General features: G+C 40.0%; 1 long non-coding RNA gene across 1 annotated transcript; it reads right to left on the bottom strand.

Moving 5' to 3' along the window:
- Positions 1-8,141: 8,141 nt before the first annotated feature.
- LOC148998680 (uncharacterized) lies at positions 8,142-9,261 on the bottom strand. The gene is made up of 3 exons (XR_016171135.1): positions 8,774-9,261; positions 8,443-8,566; positions 8,142-8,319 (listed from the first exon to the last, which is right to left on the bottom strand). It is a non-coding gene; the product is annotated as an uncharacterized LOC148998680 (long non-coding RNA).
- Between the last annotated feature and the right edge of the window lie 9,075 nt (positions 9,262-18,336).

Here is an 18,336-nt window from a genome sequence, read left to right as displayed (position 1 = left end):
TGGAGATGCTGCTGGCTTGTTGAATTGATTGGAGAAGAGATTGAAGAAGTATGCTGGTATTTGGAAAAGAAGATCTTCGATAACTGCTGTGGCGCTCCCAAGAAAACCACCACTTGATTTTGCTCAAGATTCAGACTTTCGGTCTTGATTCAACTTGTTCTTTACATGAGATGGGTGGGTTATATATAAACTTGAAGTGGAGGGAAAGACCAATGAATCTCAGCTAGGAAACAAAACGTGACTCAAATAATATAGACTTTCATCCCCCCTTTACTACTCAACTAAATAACAGCCACAAATAAAAGAAACCAACTTGCATAATAAAGCTAATTATCCAAAGGAATCTTAATTTAAAATAGATCCCGAATTGGGCATCCCAACTGAACTAGGACTCTCATAACTAACTCAAATAAAAAAGCAAAATCAGATTTGGACTCAAAAAATAAACAAAAATTACTGAACTAGTATAATTAACAGAAGAGATGGGAAGAGGACCACTAGGCCCCTGGGAGGGTTCAGTCAGCCCACTAGGTGCACCACTTTGGTTGGGCTTTAGGGCTCAAATTAGGGGGTTTAGGGGGAGGGTTCCTGCATACGCCACTTGGTCATTTCAAAAAAATTCATCATGCTGATCCCATTGAGTCCAGATTGTTATTAGGACCCCAGATCTATTCTTATTTTCTCATTTGAGTCATTATTTGTGACTTATTGAAGAGTCCTTGTCAAGGTCCTTAGTTTCAGTCCAGGATTAGATATCTACTTTTGGATTCCAAATTGGATCTTTGTAGAGTAAGATATGATAGAAGCCTCATTTGAATTCAGAGTCTTTAGCCAAGTCAGAGTTATACTTAGAACCAGTGTGTTAATTTGAAACCAAGTTGGTTTTCTAGTCAGAGTTCTAGTTTGTTTTCTTTCAGAGGCTATAAATAAAGCCCATGAACAGTGGAAGTGCAAAAAGGAGACGTAATGATCAATGATGTATGAAGGTAATGAACCCACTACTTGGGAAGAGATGTCAGCAGCTTTGAGCCATCTGTTTTTTCCACAAGAACATCCAGCTGATCGACACCAACAGGAGGACCGCTACTAAAGAGAAAGAAACAAGGGCACTCACATCAGCAAATTCAGGTAGAGAACCCTTTGTTTGAAGACAATGAAGGGTCCCACCATTACTGCTCACCCACCCTTGAATCTTACTACCTTCATGACTACAACCAAGAGTTACAACACCACCTGAGTAATGTCCTTAAGAGGGATCCACTCTCATAATTTTCACAACCTCATAGGACAGACCACAAGGGAACAAGCTACACCAACTACAGCAACCCTAGCTTCTACAACAACAAAGAACCTCTAGCCAGTAAGTGTCCACAAAGAAGGGAGATAGTCTCCCAAAGCCACCCAGCCAACTCCTCTAGAGGAAGCTACAGTATCCACCTCTAGAAGCAGTCCTAGAACAATCTTCCGCAATGAAGGACGCTTGGACAGTCAATAGGATCACAATGAATTAGTAAAAAGTACAGTGATGCTGCCCCATGCTTTCTAAGGTAACTATAGAGGAGTCCCAATAGACCAAAAGGCCCCAATCGGAGGTGGAGATCTTAGCCCTCAAAGACAAAGCCCTACTAGATACATAGAGTGCCTCTAAGAAGTATAGGCACTGGTCGGGCGGAGTACAGGGACATAGCCAAGGCAACTACATCAACGGAGGACATGCCTTCAAAAAGCAATTTCTACTTGAAATCAACGTGCCCCTGAAATTGAATTGCAAGAGCTGCTGCTCACAAATTTCAGAATAGCACCAGCCCCTATTTTGCACTACACTAAACCCACCCTTAACCGTAAAGGGTATATTGGAGGAATCACATCAGTCATACATTGCCATGGATTTTCATCATGCCTTCTCAGTTTGTTGAAAAGGAGGCTCCTAGACTCAAAGATCACATCCATCAATCTATCGCTCTTCAGAGTTCTGTCTAGAAGCAGTATTGGCTACGCATGTATCTACTACTTTCTCCCCATTGCAAGATGCGAGGACAAGTCAATACCAAGGATTTCCAAAGCATTAGTCAGGAGCATTCAATCAGCACATTCATCAGGAGATGAATGCTTCCACAGGGGACTACTGATGTGAACACAAGGACCTCCTAGCTGAAACCTCAACTGGGGCCCCAGGACAGCTCAAAGAAGCCATCCTAGGCAGGCCGAACCCCTATATGGGGGTACTTTGGGCATTTTTGCCCCCCTTTTAATTCGGAAATTATTTCCAGAATACTTCATATTTCTATTTGAGTTTAAATTAAGGAGTTGAGTTTGGATTGGTTTAGGGAGTTTTATTTGGATTCAAAGTTGTTTTCTTGAGTCCTAGCTATCTTAAATTAGCATGTGCTTATTTAACTTAACTTAAAATCTAATTAAGCATGTGATTTTTTAATTAGTAGAATTCCATATCAAGAGTCCTAGTAATGAGGTAGGATCCTAATCTATAAAGGAACCCAACTGAAGTCCAAGTCTTTTAATTATTTAAATTTCAATCTAAGGGTTTTGGCTAAGTGGTGGAATCCTTGTATACTATGGAACCCCACCCAAGTAAGAGTCTTTTGAAAGTATAAAAAGCTTAAGAATCTATGTAATTTTCAGCTTTTGGACTGAATGAAAAGTTATTAAGGACCAGGGTCGGATTTAGAAAAGTTCCTCAATATTCAGCAATCTCCCTTCAAATTTCTCAAGATCAAGCAATTTTGTGCAGTCTTTAACCAATTCCAGCAATCATTTATCTTCCACAGCAGCTAATCCAATCACAGTAACCCTTTCAATCAAGTACGTACAAAATCCCTACACTCTCCCACCTCCCCAAGGTCCATCGCACACATCCCAGCCCTCCCCTGTTTCTGCACAACCTTGACCCACCCTGTCCCAGCTGTCGCACCAGACCAGCAACAGCCCCAGTCCGTTCCCTAACCCCACCCCCCCCCCCCAAAAAAAAAAAAAAAAAAAAAAAAGAAGAAAAGAAAAAGAAGACCCTGTTGAGCCCCTCCCCACCCCCACCCAGCACTACAACGCTCCCCTTTCCCTCCCAACCCTCTCGGTCTCCCTCTCTCAGTCTCTCTTTCTTGCGGCAGAATAAGAAAAGAAAACAGAAAAGAAAATGAAAGAATCTTGGGGTTCTTTCAAGAATCCAGCAAGAACACCCCCCCCCCTTGCCGCAAGTCTCAAACCCCCCCCCTCCCTTTACCGCAAGATCCCATAACCCTCCCTCTCTTACCCAAGATAATTCCCATCCCAATTGAACACTTGAGTCCCTCTATCAATTCTTCCTTGATTTTCTTAACATCCCAAACCCTTCCATACCTAATCGCAGGTTTCCTTTTCTTTCCATTTCCTTTCCATCTTCTAAGCGTGTCAACAGTGCGGTTTGGGGTGGTTTCAATTTGGGCTTAATGGTTTCGGGTTGAAAAACACCAAGCCCAACCCCAAACATGGCCCATATGCAAAATAACGGTTTCGGGGTTCGATTTTGGTTTGGTGTGGTCTGGGCTCAAGTAGGCCAACACTTTGTGCTAACGTTTTGGATTCAGGTTGGGATGGTTTTCAGACCATTAAAAAGTATTGTTATTCACTCTCAACAATAAATTTTGAGCCCAAAGTAGAAAGCATTTGAAGCAAAAGGTATTTTGATGGCACTTGTGCAAGTTAAACTTAAAATATATTAGAGAATTGAAGCTCAAAATTGAAGCTATAGATGTTCCAAAAATGTGGATGCTATTGAATAGAAAACTCTCTAAAACTATATCTTAGTAAAAAACTAAGACCTCTTAAAAAAATGACACAAAAAAAAAGAAAGACTAACACGATTAGTAGAACTAGTCCAATAAAACTTCAGCAAAACTATATTTTAGTAGAACTAACTTGTTAATGGGCTGCACACGGGCTGGCCCGAACCAGCCCAAACATTCAGGCTTTGCCCCCCTCAGCCCAAACACAGCCCATTAAGATTCAGTTTGGGCTGATTCAGGTTATAACGGGCCGGTTCGGTTTGGTTTTTAATGGTTTAGGTTGCAAATTGACACCCCCGGGCCATCTTCCCTAATAATATTTAGATATACTACCACCTGGTAAACAATCCCCTCACAATCCCTAAATTTTCCCCTTTCTCCAAAACCCTTCTCACATAATTTTGGATTGTACCCATTATAAAAGAAACAAAAAAGTTAGAATTTCTTTTGAGAGAATCACTACTCGAGTGAGAGAGAATAAAAAAATTAAATTCAAATATTTGAATTTAACCATTGGACTTACAAACACTCTTCTGACGGGGCGTGTTACAGTAGCTAGTAGGGTTGATAGTTTGATTTAGAACTACCTACAAAATGTTGCCCAATGACTATTTGACGCAAACCGTTTTTGGTTGCTGGACAATTACGACCAAAATTTTTCTCGGTGGTTTTAAAACATAATTGAGTTTAGAATTTCTGCTGTAGTTTTGGCCACTTGTCTGTTTTGGGAGTTGGGTGTGGGCTAACTTATATGAAACAATTTTAAAGAAGGGTATTCAGAAAATTTGCCTCAAACAGAGACCCTACTAAAACCTGCTGACTATTTTGCCCAAAAACAAGTTTATCAATGTCTATAAAAATGTTTCTACTTCCAAAAACACTTGAAACTGTTTCTAGGTTCTTCAAGCAGAAACCCATGATAGTTTGTCAAATGGATCTTTAAGACTTTTATGTGGAAGAGCTAATTTCCTAATGGGATTGTTTCAGGAAGGAACTAGGCAATTGACATCGCAATACTATAGTAATCTGACTTTTGCAAAACTATGTGATTCAATTCTCCTTTCCACAATCCAAAAAAAATTTAGCTTTTTTGCTACCAACTTAGGCCACCCATAATACTTTTACCTTCATTTGCTGGAAGATTATGGGCAAATCCCAAATTCTAGGGAAACTACCAAAGAAGTCCTAACCCTAGAATAGGATTTACATCACATTCTCTATAATTGACAAGTTGAATTGATTATAAAATTGTGATTGAGAGTTTTGGAGGCAAGAGAGTCGTGTGTTTCATTTTGTGAAGCCTATGACAGCCTTTTCAATTGTGTTTCTTCAAGCTTCAGCAATAGTTCTTCAATTCCAGAAGTAGTTCATTAACTCCAGCAGCCTTCCTTCATCTCCAAATAAGTAAACATCAACCCCAACCCTTTCCTAACCCTCTCGCCCTTCTCCCAGCCTACCCATAAGCGTCCCCATCCCCTCCCCTCTTCCCTGTAGCAGTACCATTCACCCTCCCTTCTAAACCCCTAGATCCCCAACCCCAAACCACCCCCTTTCCCTTCTAGTTGGATCACACCCTTCCCTAGACCCTAGTCCTACCTCTAGTTTTTCCATTAAGGCATACTCCATAGGTTTTGGAATTACCTGCCCTGCACTTCATCTTCAACCTCTAGACACCCTAAACCCTAATGTTACTAGAAACCCTATCACTCCCAAAATCTTTAATCAAACTTCAAACCCTTTTAGGATTACCATCTCCCATCCCTACCGTACCTCCCCATAACCTTAGTTGACTTCCCTAAGAATCCTACCCCAGGTAAGAAGCCTCAAACCAACCCAAACCTATTAGGATCAAGCCTGAAATTATAAATCAACCACAACAGCCCCTTCCCTTGCCTACCAAAACCCTAGTACCTTATTTCCTAAACGGTAAGTTCAAAATTCCCTCTTGAAACTTCATAATAGCAGCAGCCAAACCCTAATACCTTTTGTTGAGAATATGCATGCTCCAAGGCTGCTGCCTTGGTGTGCATGCCTTGAACAGTCTTCCTTGGTGCTCAAGTTGTCTACTTTCCTTCTTCAAACGAGGTTCCTTGGTCATGAAGAGTTAGAAAATATAGAACTTTTTATTTTCACACAATTTCTATTTTCATGTTCTTTCCTTTTTAGGAATTTTCTATTTTCTGTTTTTGCAAGGAGTACTGTTAGTGTCCTTTTGTGGAGAGCAAGTTAAATTGCTTCTCAAGTTGTAATTCAGCCCAGCAGCAATATAAATAAAGGAGGCTGCGATTCTAGGCTCTCTTGGTAGAATCACAGCTCACAGTTGCAGATTCTTCATCTTCTTCTTCTTCTTCCTTTCTTCTTCATTCTCTTTCAAGTTCAGCTACTGTTTTGGTTTATTAAAGCTTGTGTTCTAACACTTTCATGCCAACCACTAAAACCCATTAACCTAAGCCTAAACCTAAATTCCAGATCTGAAACTACATCCACAGCCCAGTAGTGGGCCTAAGACCTAAACTCCTTTTAACCCTAGGCCTGGCCAAATCCTTCTAGGCCCATCCCTAACCCTTGCAAACCCTAAATTCCTCAAAAATCCTTCAATCAAAGGCACCTACAGCTCTAGAAGACAAACCTTAATCCTAGGGCAAAACTCCAACAAACTAAACCCTAGAATTTGATTCACATCAGGTTCTATATTATAGACTCTAGGCTTATTAAGATGGACTAAGATTATCAAGAAGAGATGAGCAAAGGTGCCTTGGAAATTTGATGTAAACTGGATGGGCAGATCTGGTTAGTTACTAGATGAAAAATTGATCATCAATTCAACTCGACAGTAGATGAAGAAATCGAAGAAACAATATGAGGGAATTGAGAGAACAATAACAACAACAAAGTAACACCCGGGCTTCACACCACAAGGTGGATCGATGGGATCAGATACCAATCTACAAAGAAATTTTGATTTCAAAATGTAAGTGAGTGATCCACCCTCTTACATAAGTCCCTTTATATAGCAATTCTAAAGAGACAAACATTAAATGCACCATCCAACCACTAGGTAATAGTTACCTATCAATGTCTCAACTACTACCTAACTCAAAAGGAAAACCCCATTTTTTACTAGAGTTCCATATTTTTAAGCTATAGCACATTTTATTGACTTTGATGAAAATCTCAAGGACTAGACTTGGGCTTAGGACTAGCCCATGAAAGTCGTAACATGTGGGCTCACTGTAACCCACTAAAACAGTCCTAGCCCATGAAAGTCATGGGCTGATTAGAGTCATATACTAAGGCCTTTGATGGGCTAACCCATTGGGCTTTTTCTTTGTTGTATATGTCTTCAATTCTGCATTACTACTGAAAAGCAGCCTATAGAGCTTGTGAATGGGTGAGATTTGAGTTTGATTTTGAATATTACTTGATCAACTTCCTAGTTTGTAAGCTTACTAAGCTGTAGTCGTTATTGTTTCTTTTTTCTTTTTTTCCTCCATCTTAAATAATGAAACAGCTTTGTTCACATTGTGCAAGTATAAAATTGGAGAAATGGAATAAGATTGATCCTAAAAAGCGCTCCATTAAAGTTTAGATAGTTTGGACTAGGTGAACGGTGAAGTAAGTCATAGCACATGGACTATGACTCAAACTTTGATATTTGTACATGTTATAACTATTTTAGTGAGATTAAGGTTAAGTGGATTTTGCTCATTAGTACTAAAATGGTTAAACCTAAAGTGAATATCAATTACATGTAATTTCTTAGTTTTACAATGAATGTCAATGGATGTGATGAATTTATCTTAGAAATGGATTGTATAAGAAAGAAAAAAAAGTGTCTAAACAAACACCTCGGATCACATACTCCAAAAGTTATACTGACATTTCATAAGCCCAGTGATGTGTCATTTTTTGCAAGAAGCCGCTAAGCTCAAGTGTATGATACTTCTAACAGTGTTTATATTTTAACACTGAACAAGAATCTTCACTGCCGCTGTGAAAAAAAAGGTTGCTATTTATTTCCAGCAGTACTTACACCAGCGTAATGGAAAACATTGTGATATGGTTTTAGCAGCATTTATTGAACAACTTTAGTGTAATAGTTATGCAATTGTTGTGACAGGAGCTTGGTTAATGTACTATTTAGGTCGGATACTATATTACTGATTTTCTTTTCGTTTCTATTATTCACTCTAACACCAAGGAATCTTTCTTCTCTTTTTATGTCTATCAAACAAGAAGCCGTCATGCCCGCCCGGGGGGGGGGGGGGAACCTCTTTCTGTTCTTTTTTTCCATTTTATTTCATCCAAATAAATGGGATCCTAAGAGGAGCTAAAAGATGGTCCCCCCGACACAAAAAAAAACCTCAAATAATGTTAATGGTTGTTTAGTAGGATGAATGAAATTGTAAAGTTACAAACCTTCAGGGTCATGTAATCACGACTAAGCATATGTCTTCCATCCTTTCCAAACTTAATATCTGAAATTGAGCCAATAATTTCCGTAAAGAAAGATCTAGATCCAGGTGCCTCCTGCTCCACAAACCTGTATACAAGAAACATCATTAAACCTCGCTTTAAAGCCTTAGTTAAGATATTTAATTTTGTCACTTCTACAGGACTCTAGGATAGAATGGTAAGAATAGACAGAATCCACAAGGTCACTTACAATTTGGTATGAGTATCACATAGAGCCGATTGCCGCATATCAATAAGACGAATTGAACCCTTTGAGCTACTATATGCTAACATGTTACAATGAGTTGGGTGGAACTCAGCTGATGTTATAACCTCTGCAAACACAGTAAAGTTTTTGGTTTGAAGCATGAAAAAACTTGAAGGAAGAAAGATTAAATTTACCAATTTTAACCATAAACTATCACACCGACCAAATGGTTTATTGAAGCATTACATTCATTACCCACAGGGAGAGGAGCATCCATATTGAAAGTATAGCAGACAAGTGCAAGTATAGCTATCAAAATACTGAGAAATTTTACCCGCTAGATCCTCCATGTTTGATGGTTTGACATCAACAATATTGAAAGTTTGATCGCTTATTTCCAAGTTCCAAAGATTAATTCGTAGATCATCAGCCGAAATAAATGTTTCCCCATCACTGAAAATTAAAGAAGAATGCGGTGAGTAGATGCACAATAATGTTTTTTTTTTTTTCCTGTTGTTATTGGAGAATATCTGGTGTCACTGGTACTTGGCTACATATTAGCTGGTGGCAGAGACAGGAACCAATATCTACATGTGTGCAGGAACATATGCAGTGATGAAGCCACTTTTTATGTAGGGTGGTGAAGTTGGGATATTTTTCTCTGATGAGATGTGGAGTTGGGAAGATGAAGGAGACCATACATTAAAAAATGATGTCCAGTGCAGGGTGACAATTGAAAGGAAAGGCCAAAGACTTACAAAATGAAAAATAAATATAAGCATATAACAAAATTTGCCCCCTAACAATTTAATATCTGTACACAGTGCATGTACAATTCATACAATTGTAGACCGTGATGCCCAGAATGTTACTGTTGTGCAGGTACAAATAAATAACTTTTACTTTCCAGATTTTGATCTTCAAAATTCTGGAGTTCTCTGGTTCCATAAATCCAGATTTCAGCACAGATTCCTCAGGGTTCTTCCTTTTCAACTAAGCACCTCTCCTAAATTGCCCAAAATATGACAGTATAACAAGCTGGACAAGTAGAACATGACACCACCCATAACAACCATATCTAAAAATAAATGTGAAGTATCAGCAACTTTATGAGTAAATTAAAAGCTTTCACATTTCATTGAATATTCTGACCAATGCCCATGCCAAAGTCAGAACCATGGAAGAAATAAATTGAAGAATTCATCCCCACTACTTGGTGGGCAACTATGGTTCATCAGAATAACCCCTGTTCTACTATGCATTGCAACTAGGGCCATACTACATTGGTTTAACGCTTCCCAACTTTCTTCCTCCTGTGATATGCAAACTTATATCAGAATTTCCTTCTACATATAAATGCAACATTGTATTTCTTCTCAAATTAATGTACTTTGAAAACAAGTCCGGCAATTTCCCTCCTCCCAAATGCTCAAGAACAAGAATCCTGACCCAATTTAAACAGCTTCCACCTCCCAGAAGCAAATGACTGGCAAACCACATTCCCATGTTCAGGAAGAGCAGTTCAATTGTTTAAGTACAAACAAAGCTACGGTACTGAAGCACTGTAGGAAGAAAAAAAATTTGGCATGTTCATTTTTCATGCAGTTACTGTGGTAAGGATTTCATCAGTGCATCATGCAGCACAAACACATTCAGCAGAAAATAATCCTTGTTTACATGATTATCTTCGAATAAGGATTTCTTCAGTTCAGCACTGCATGGGAAAAACTGAACTTTGATTGGAAACCCCTGTCTTCATGATACCACAAAGGATCAGGGTATCTAGAACCCAGATCCCCTCAGATTTAGTTTAGAGAGCTCAAAGATTTCCACCTTGAAACATTGAAAATTCCATCCCATCAGATAAACTGGAATTTCTGGCATGTACAACAAGAATGCAGTGTTACTAGACTCCAGCTATCAAATGAGACTGACCAGAAATACCCATACGACACCCACTAACCAAAATTTTAACATTTCCATGTTGCTATTTGGAAATTGGAATATTTCAGGAAAAAAAGAAGAAGTAAATATTAATATGAAAACAAACTGACATGCTGGAAAGGAATGCAATTTCCATTGACCATAGGCATGGTTTGGTACTTTTACTTCGGTAGCAATAGATTTTGGGCTGATCCATTCTGAAAGTTATCATTCAGTGTTATTTTTCCACTCTAGTGCTGGAAATTCTTTTACTTTCTTCTTCTTCTTCTTCTTTTTCTTTTTTTTTTTTTTTTTTTTTGGGGGGGGGGGGTGGTTAAGAGCTGGAAATTTTTTTTCTTGTTGAAGGTTTATTTGCAATAAGAATGTTGTTCAAGGATGCCTTTTGTGGCAAATTCCAATATGGCAGTGGCCCCACAAATGCACTTCTATTCATGGTACAAATTTCGGTCAAAACCGCCCTAAATTCCACCGAAAATCTAAGCTTCAGGTTGAAATGAGATAGGACTGCAGGAAAAAAACAATTAACCCATCTGGGTTCAAGTTAGTTGAAATCACAATCGAGATGGACTTAAAATCACTCATTTTGCTGAGATCTCGCTGGTTTCAAAGATTTCTTGGTTTTGAGCTCCTCTCCCTATTATTGACTCTTCAACTTGATTTTTGGTTGAAATCTCCTCACTTCTTCAACACTCAAGATTGCAAGGTGGGTTGAAGGTGGTTTGACGACCCAAACAAGAAAGGTATGTATGTGTGGGTCATCTTCTCACATTCTCGATGACCCATTCTGTAGACAGGGATATCTTTCTCAATTGACAATGGGACCTATAAGTGTTGGGCCTACAGAATGTCATGGGGTATCTATGTTGCACATTTGAGGAGGGGCTTAACCAGATGCAATGGTATCTAGCTCGTGGGATGGATCCACCAAGGAACTCTTTATGCAACTAAGGTTGGTGTTGCAAAGTGGAGACTTTGGCAATCATTTCTTTTGCTTATTTAGCTTATGGTTTACATCATTTAGTTTGTCATGGGATGATGGTTATATTAAAGATTTAAAGTACATTAGAACATTTTTCATTAACTTATTATATGCCCCTCAATTGGTAGGGTAGTATTATGAATTCTATCTTTTCAAAGATTTTTCATAAGAAAGAAAAATAGCTCATGCATTATGTTCAAAACCCTTTAAATAGCCTGTATACCAAAATAGGTGGAAAAAACATACTACTTGGTGTGAAAACCACCTGTCAAGACTGGCTGGGGAAATTCCCTGGTTTCAGCCAGGTTTCCTGAGATCTCAGTTTGTGGCTGTTAGAAACCTAGATTCTGAACCATGCTTACATTTTTTTGGGTAAAACCATAAAAGAATCATGGGGTAATTTTCATCTGGACCCCCTGAGGTTTGACCTATATCATTTTTAGTCCAAATAAATGGACACTTTGCATCTGCCTCCCCTGAGGTATCCAATAAGTTCAATTAAGGACAAATTATGATTTTTATGACCAAAATACCCTCATATTAATTTGTATCTTATAAATATATGAATTATTAAATCTTTGAATATAAAAATTTAACGATTTAAAATTTGGTTCGAGACGATCGGGAAGAAGCAGAGATGCAAAGACCCGAACCAAAGGAGAAGCTGGAACAAATCCAGCTGTGTACCGAGGATGAGAAAAAGATTACTTATATCGGGTCTGAACAGCTGGAGGAATTTAAAGATGAGTTGAAGTTATTTCTTCAACAGAATAAAGACGTATTTGCATGGTCTGCTGAAGACATGCCAAGAATCGATCGGGCTGTCGCAGAGCATAAACTCTGGATAGATCCTAAGGTGAAACCAGTGATACAGAAAAGGAGAAATTTCTCCATTGAAAAGTATGAAGCCGTTCGTAGTGAAGTTGAAAAACTCAAGAATTCTGGTTTCATAGAACCAATTGAATGCCCAACTTGGTTGGCCAACGTAGTAATGGTAAAAAAGGCGAATGGGAAGTGGAGGATGTGTACAGACTACACAGATCTTAACAAGGCTTGTCTTAAAGATTGCTATCTGTTGCCTCGGATTGACCTCTTGATAGATGCGACTGCAGGATATGAAACTCTAAGTTTCATGGATGCCTACTCAAGGTATAATCAGATCCTTATGAATAAATAGGATGAGAAGTTTACAGCTTTCATGACTGATCGTGAAAGCTATTATTATAAGGTCATGCTTTTTGGCCTGAAGAACGCAGGAGCAACATATCAGAGGGCCATCAACAAGATTTTTAAAGATCTGATAGGAAAGAATGTTGAAGCTTATGTTGACGACATGCTAGTGAAGAGCTTTACAAAAGCAAATCATATTGCAGATTTGACTGAGGTATTTTTAGTACTGCGAAAGTATCAAATGAAGCTGAACCCAGAAAAGTGTGTCTTTGGAGTCTCCTCGGGCAAATTTTTGGGCTTCATGGTAATACAGAGAGGAATTGAGGCTAATCCTGCCAAAATACAAGCTCTGGTTAATATGGAGGCTCCCAAAACTGTTCGTGATGTGCAGTGTTTAACAGGGAGAGTTGCTGCTTTGAATCGATTCATCTCCAAGTCTGGAGAAAAATGTTTGCCTTTCTTCAAGGCACTCAAAGATTTGAAGGGCAGCAAGGAAGCAAAATGGATCGAAGAGTGCCAGAAAGCTCTCAAGGAGTTAAAAGAAGCACTCGGACAACCACCGATCCTGTCCAGACCAAGAAGGGGGAAATATTACAGCTATATCTAGCGACGTCCCTTTCAGCGGTCAGTGCAGTACTTGTTCATGAAAAAGATAAAAAACAGTGGCCGATTTATTATGTAAGCCACGTGTTGCTAGATGCAGAGACAAGATATTCGCAGATTGAGAAGCAGGCTCTGGCTCTCATGATGGCCGCCAGGAAGCTAAGGCCATATTTTCAGGCTCATCCAATTGAGGTATTTACAACTTTTCCTCTTAGTGAAGTTCTTAATAAACCTAATTTATCTGGAAGGATGGTGTCCTGGTCGGTTGAACTCAGCGAGTTCCAAGTGAGCTTTAAGCCCAGAACTGCAATCAAGGCTCAGGCATTAGCCAATTTTGTAGTAGAAACTATTGCACCGGTGGAATCCACCATCGAGGATCCCATTATACCAACCACTTGGGAGGTATATGTGGATGGTTCGAGTAATAAAGATGGAGCAGGAGCTGGAATTCTATTAAAAGGTCCAGCAGGATTTATTATTCGATATGCTTTGAGATTTGCATTTGAAGCAAGTAATAACGAAGCAGAATATGAGGCTCTAATAGCTGGACTTCGGTTGTCAAAAGCATTGTCTATTGCAGATGTTACTATTTATAGTGACTCTCAACTTATAGTCAACCAAGTCCAGGGGGAGTATGGTATTAAAGAACCACGCTTGAAGAAATATCAAGAGATAGTGCAGGCATTTCAAAACCAATTTTGGAATTTGAAGATATCTCAGATTTCAAGGAATGAAAATTCAGTGGCAGATGAGCTATCCCGACTAGCCAATGCCAAAGAAAAGAATCTAGACCCTTCGGTCTATATTGAAGAAATAACTTTTCCAAGTTATCATGAGAAAGAAATTTCTTATATTGAAGCAGAGCATTGCTGGATGGATCCGATAATCGAGTATCCGAGAGATGACAAATTACCCGAGGATCCGAAAGAGGCAAAGTTGATCAAGATACGATCAGCTAGATTTGTCATTCGAATGGGAGACTATACAAAAGATCTTATTCTGGACCCCTTATGAGATGTATAGGCCCCGAAGGAGCAAAATCAGCTTTGGCTGAGGTTCATGAAGGAATTTGTGGAGCTCACATGGGTGGACGAGCCCTGGCCCACAAAATTCTAAGACTTGGGTTATATTGGCCTAAGGTCCAAGAGGCTGCTATGGAATATGTTCGTCGGTGTGGTAACTATCAAATTCATGCTACAGTATCGAAGTGCCCGGCTGAAACCATGACTTCAATTCTAGATCCCATTCCCTTTGCGATGTGGGGAATTGATATCATGGGCAAATTCACCAAGGCGTCAGGCGGACGGGAATATCTGATAGTAGCAATTGATTACTTCACGAAATGGGTTGAAGGCAGTGCACTGGCAGCAATTACTGAGAAAAAAGTGGAGAAATTCGTGGTTGAGTCAATCATATATCGCTTTGGGATTCCAAAGATTATCGTCACTGACCATGGTACTCAGTTCGACTGTCCGCAATTTGAGCAATTTTGCGGAACATATATGATCGAGCATCGTATGTCCTCAGTGGCATACACCCAGAGCAATGGACAGGTAGAGGTTACTAACCGAACGCTACTGGAAGGAATAAAGAGAAGACTCGAAGCTGACAAAGCTTCTTGGGTCGAAGAACTTCATAATGTACTGTGGGCCTATAGAACTACGGTTCGAACACCCACAGGAGAAACTCCATTCAGAGTTGGCATATGGATCCGAAGCATTGGCACCAGTGGAGATAATGGCGGGGACATTACGGGATCGAGAGTTCGAGGAAAAAGCAAATGAGCAAGGACTGCTTGATAGTCTTGATCTGTTGGACGAAGTTCGGGCAAAGGCAATAGCTCGAACTCAACATTATCAAAGAAGGATAGCGTCTCATTATAATACTCGAGTGAAGAATCGTTGGTACTTAGCCGGAGATTTGGTGTTGAGAAACACCTTAGCTTCCGATCCGCGTCACCAAAGAAAATTGGACCCTTCCTGGGAAGGACCTTATATGGTTGTAAAACCAGTTGGTTCAGAGCTTACAGTGCTGAAGAATATCAAAACCCGAAAAGAGTTGGATCGGTCGTGGAATGCCAGGCATCTCAAAAAGTTTTATCCTTGATGATGATTTCAATTTTGTTCGCGATGTAAACATTTTCAACTCAATCAATGCAATTTTTGGCTTTCAACAAATTATCTTTTGATTGGGGGGCATCATACACCACATTGAAGAACAAGATCCAACTATAAGGCATCGGATGAAAATCCGTGTGGGTCCTTCAACACTTATGGAATTTTTTCGGATCTTCTTAAGTCGAGGCATCGGATGAAAATCCGAGTGAGCTCCTTTTGCAAGGCGTCGGTTTGAAACCCGAGTAAGTTCCTTCAAGACTTATTGAATTTTTGAATTATCCTTAAGTAAAGGCATCGGTTTAAAACCCGAGTGAGTTCCTTCTCAGACTTATTGTATTTCTCTGGAAATCCATAAGTAAAGGCATTGGTTTAAAACCCGAGTGAGTTCCTTCTCAGACTTATTGTATTTCTCCGGAAATCTTTAAGTAAAGGCATTATTTCAAACAATTAAGACCTAATTCAACAGCGATTCAAGTGGCTAGCAAAGTTCAAGATGAAGTTAATTTCTTATTTCTTCAAAAGATCAAAAGAGGCCAGTATCAAAACAATTACAAGAGCTGGATACAATCTTCGGTCAAAAAAGAAAGTCATCATCGGTGATTATTAAGAAGTCATACAAGATCGACACAACTTTGCTAGAACAAACATATGAGTCAACCATTGGTGTGGATTCAAGGAAAAGAAGAGGAGAAATGAGGATTACAAAAAATATCTCGGTATGCATAAGATCCTCCGCAATTTCATACTCTTTGTCCAACTTGTCCAGGAGAAGTATGGTCCTCGACCAAACTTGCATTCAAGACGAGCTCGTCATAATTGACTCCTTCCAGGAGAGAATAAACAGGAGAATTCTCCAGATAATGCATAATATCTGGATCGGAGGGTGGAGGATCAATCTTATCTTTGATCCAGTCAGTAGGAGGAATACCCAAATCGGTAAATACTTCAGAATAGCAAACAGCACTGTAGGGAGTCGTATCAAAATGAGAATCCTTCCTTAATATTGATTTCCATACTTCGTTCTCACCATCCCGGTACGCCTGCAAGTTATAAGCATTCATCATATCAACAAAGGGCTTACTGTGTAAATACTTGAAGACGCAGGCTCTGCGAACATCAATTGGAAGGGATTCGGGCAAAGGAACGACAGCTTGCCTTTGGGGTAACGTTTCAGATCCTTTGGCTCCTGACTTTCCAATTGCTCGCTCCAGTTGCCGGATCTTCTCCCTGGCATCATCCAAGTCCGACTGAAGACGACGGATCATCGAATTCTTTTCTCCTACAACCTCCCAAGCTAGTTTCCTAAGGCGAGCAATCTTAGCATCTTTAGCTTTAGAGATTTCCCGAAGCTTGGAAACTTTATTGCTCAACCTATTGAGCCTAGAGGCTGCTTCCACTTGGTTGTGGAAGTTACCAGTAAGACTCCTGCAAATAACTTCCGAGTTAAAAAGGAGCAGAAGAGTAATTTTTCAGAATCAAAAGATAATGAAGAAAGACTTACATCACCAGTGACTTTATAAAGACTTCATCTGGGAGTTTGGAAAGCACTACGCTCTCAGAAGTCATCGAGCAGCAGTGCACCATTCCAACGCTCTGTCAAACTCGTTTGACACTAATTTGGGCGAAGGATGAGAAGGATGAGCTACATCAAGAGAAGGATGAGCTGCATCACCTGTCACCCGACGGCGCTTCACGGTGGCAAAATCCTCCAACTCCAAAGGAGAGGAGGAGGATGCCAAACAAGCACTAGAATTGGAAATAGGAGCAGCACCTGGCTGGGACCACACCTTCATCAAACGCCAACATAGTTGCCTCGGATGCCCGACGAGTCTCCTTCGGGGGTGCACCAACGGTCTCTCGCAGCGGGGCGTCGGCAGCGCCATCAACAACGGAGTGATCAAGATCTTCTTGGGAAAGACGAGCGATCACTTCGGGCAAAAGAGGCACAGGGGTGGCATCAATAGAAACTGTGGGAATCTGACTTGAAGATTCACCAACAGCAGTCGCCTTACGCTTGGAGGATTCACTAGTTGAAACCACCTCACTGGCCCCAACCTCCGCAGACGGAACGATTTTCTTACAAGATTTCGCTCGATAAAGTTCCGGTTGATCTTTGGAGCCACTATATAAACAGAGAAGCCGTATCGGTACGGATATCCAACGACGACAAAAAAGAAAGGGGAAACCCTAGTTCTCTATCACTTATGAAAAATCCGATTAACTAAACCCCAAGTACTACTACTGTGCAGTTTACTCAGGGGGGAAGTGGGGAAAGAGATGAGTAATCAAAAAACTCACTTGTTCAGAAGTTGATAGAGCTATTGTTGGAGTATGAGGAATACGGAAGCAAAGCGTAAGGACGGAATGTCGCTTTAGCACTTTAGCAAATCTAACTTGCATATAGCAGGATAGATGGAGAGCACCCACGTAGGCTTTAAATAGCCTCAGGTATTAAGACGACGATTGAAAGCTAAGGACAACCAATGGCCCAGATCGAAATGACGCTTCGAAATATGCAGAAAGCAAGATCAACGGTCGGAGGGATGCCACATGGAAACATGTGGAGGCGAGCACCCGATGCAGAGATACCTCTAATCGTCGCACCGCCATTGTAATAATTGGTGTATTTTCGATTCATTGGAAACAGTGAATGGTATACCAAAGCAAGAAAACGTTTGGACTTCGCAGATACGAGAAGGGAAACGTGTGGACTTTGCAGTAAATGAAGTAGTGGGGAAGATTAATGCATCTTTCCGAAACGCATCTTCACAATATCTCTACAAGATTATTATTCGTGGAAGAATGTGAAGTTAAGTGATAAGTTTTATCATTTATACTTTGATATTCAAGACAAGAGTTCAGCAGAGACAGGGGAAATGGAAAGGCCAACATGAAAAAGAAGTGTCTATTCATTAGAAAGGAGGTCAATCTTTACAAAAAAAAAAAAAAAAAAAAAAAGATAACTCCCTAAGCCTCTTCTTCATTGTTGCCCGAGGGACCCTGGTCGGGAGGACTTTTCTCAGGATCTTGAGAAGAGTCTTCCTCAAGAATGACATTGTCAGAGTCCTCTTTAGCAGCAGCTTG

This window comes from Hakea prostrata, unplaced genomic scaffold, assembly GCF_041222555.1.
Source record: "Hakea prostrata isolate BN-2017 unplaced genomic scaffold, UWA_Hpros_2 contig_189, whole genome shotgun sequence".
In the NCBI taxonomy this organism is placed as follows: domain Eukaryota; kingdom Viridiplantae; phylum Streptophyta; class Magnoliopsida; order Proteales; family Proteaceae; genus Hakea; species Hakea prostrata.
The sequence above is the reverse complement of the archived record's forward strand: the minus strand, read 5'-3'. Positions and strand labels throughout refer to the sequence as shown.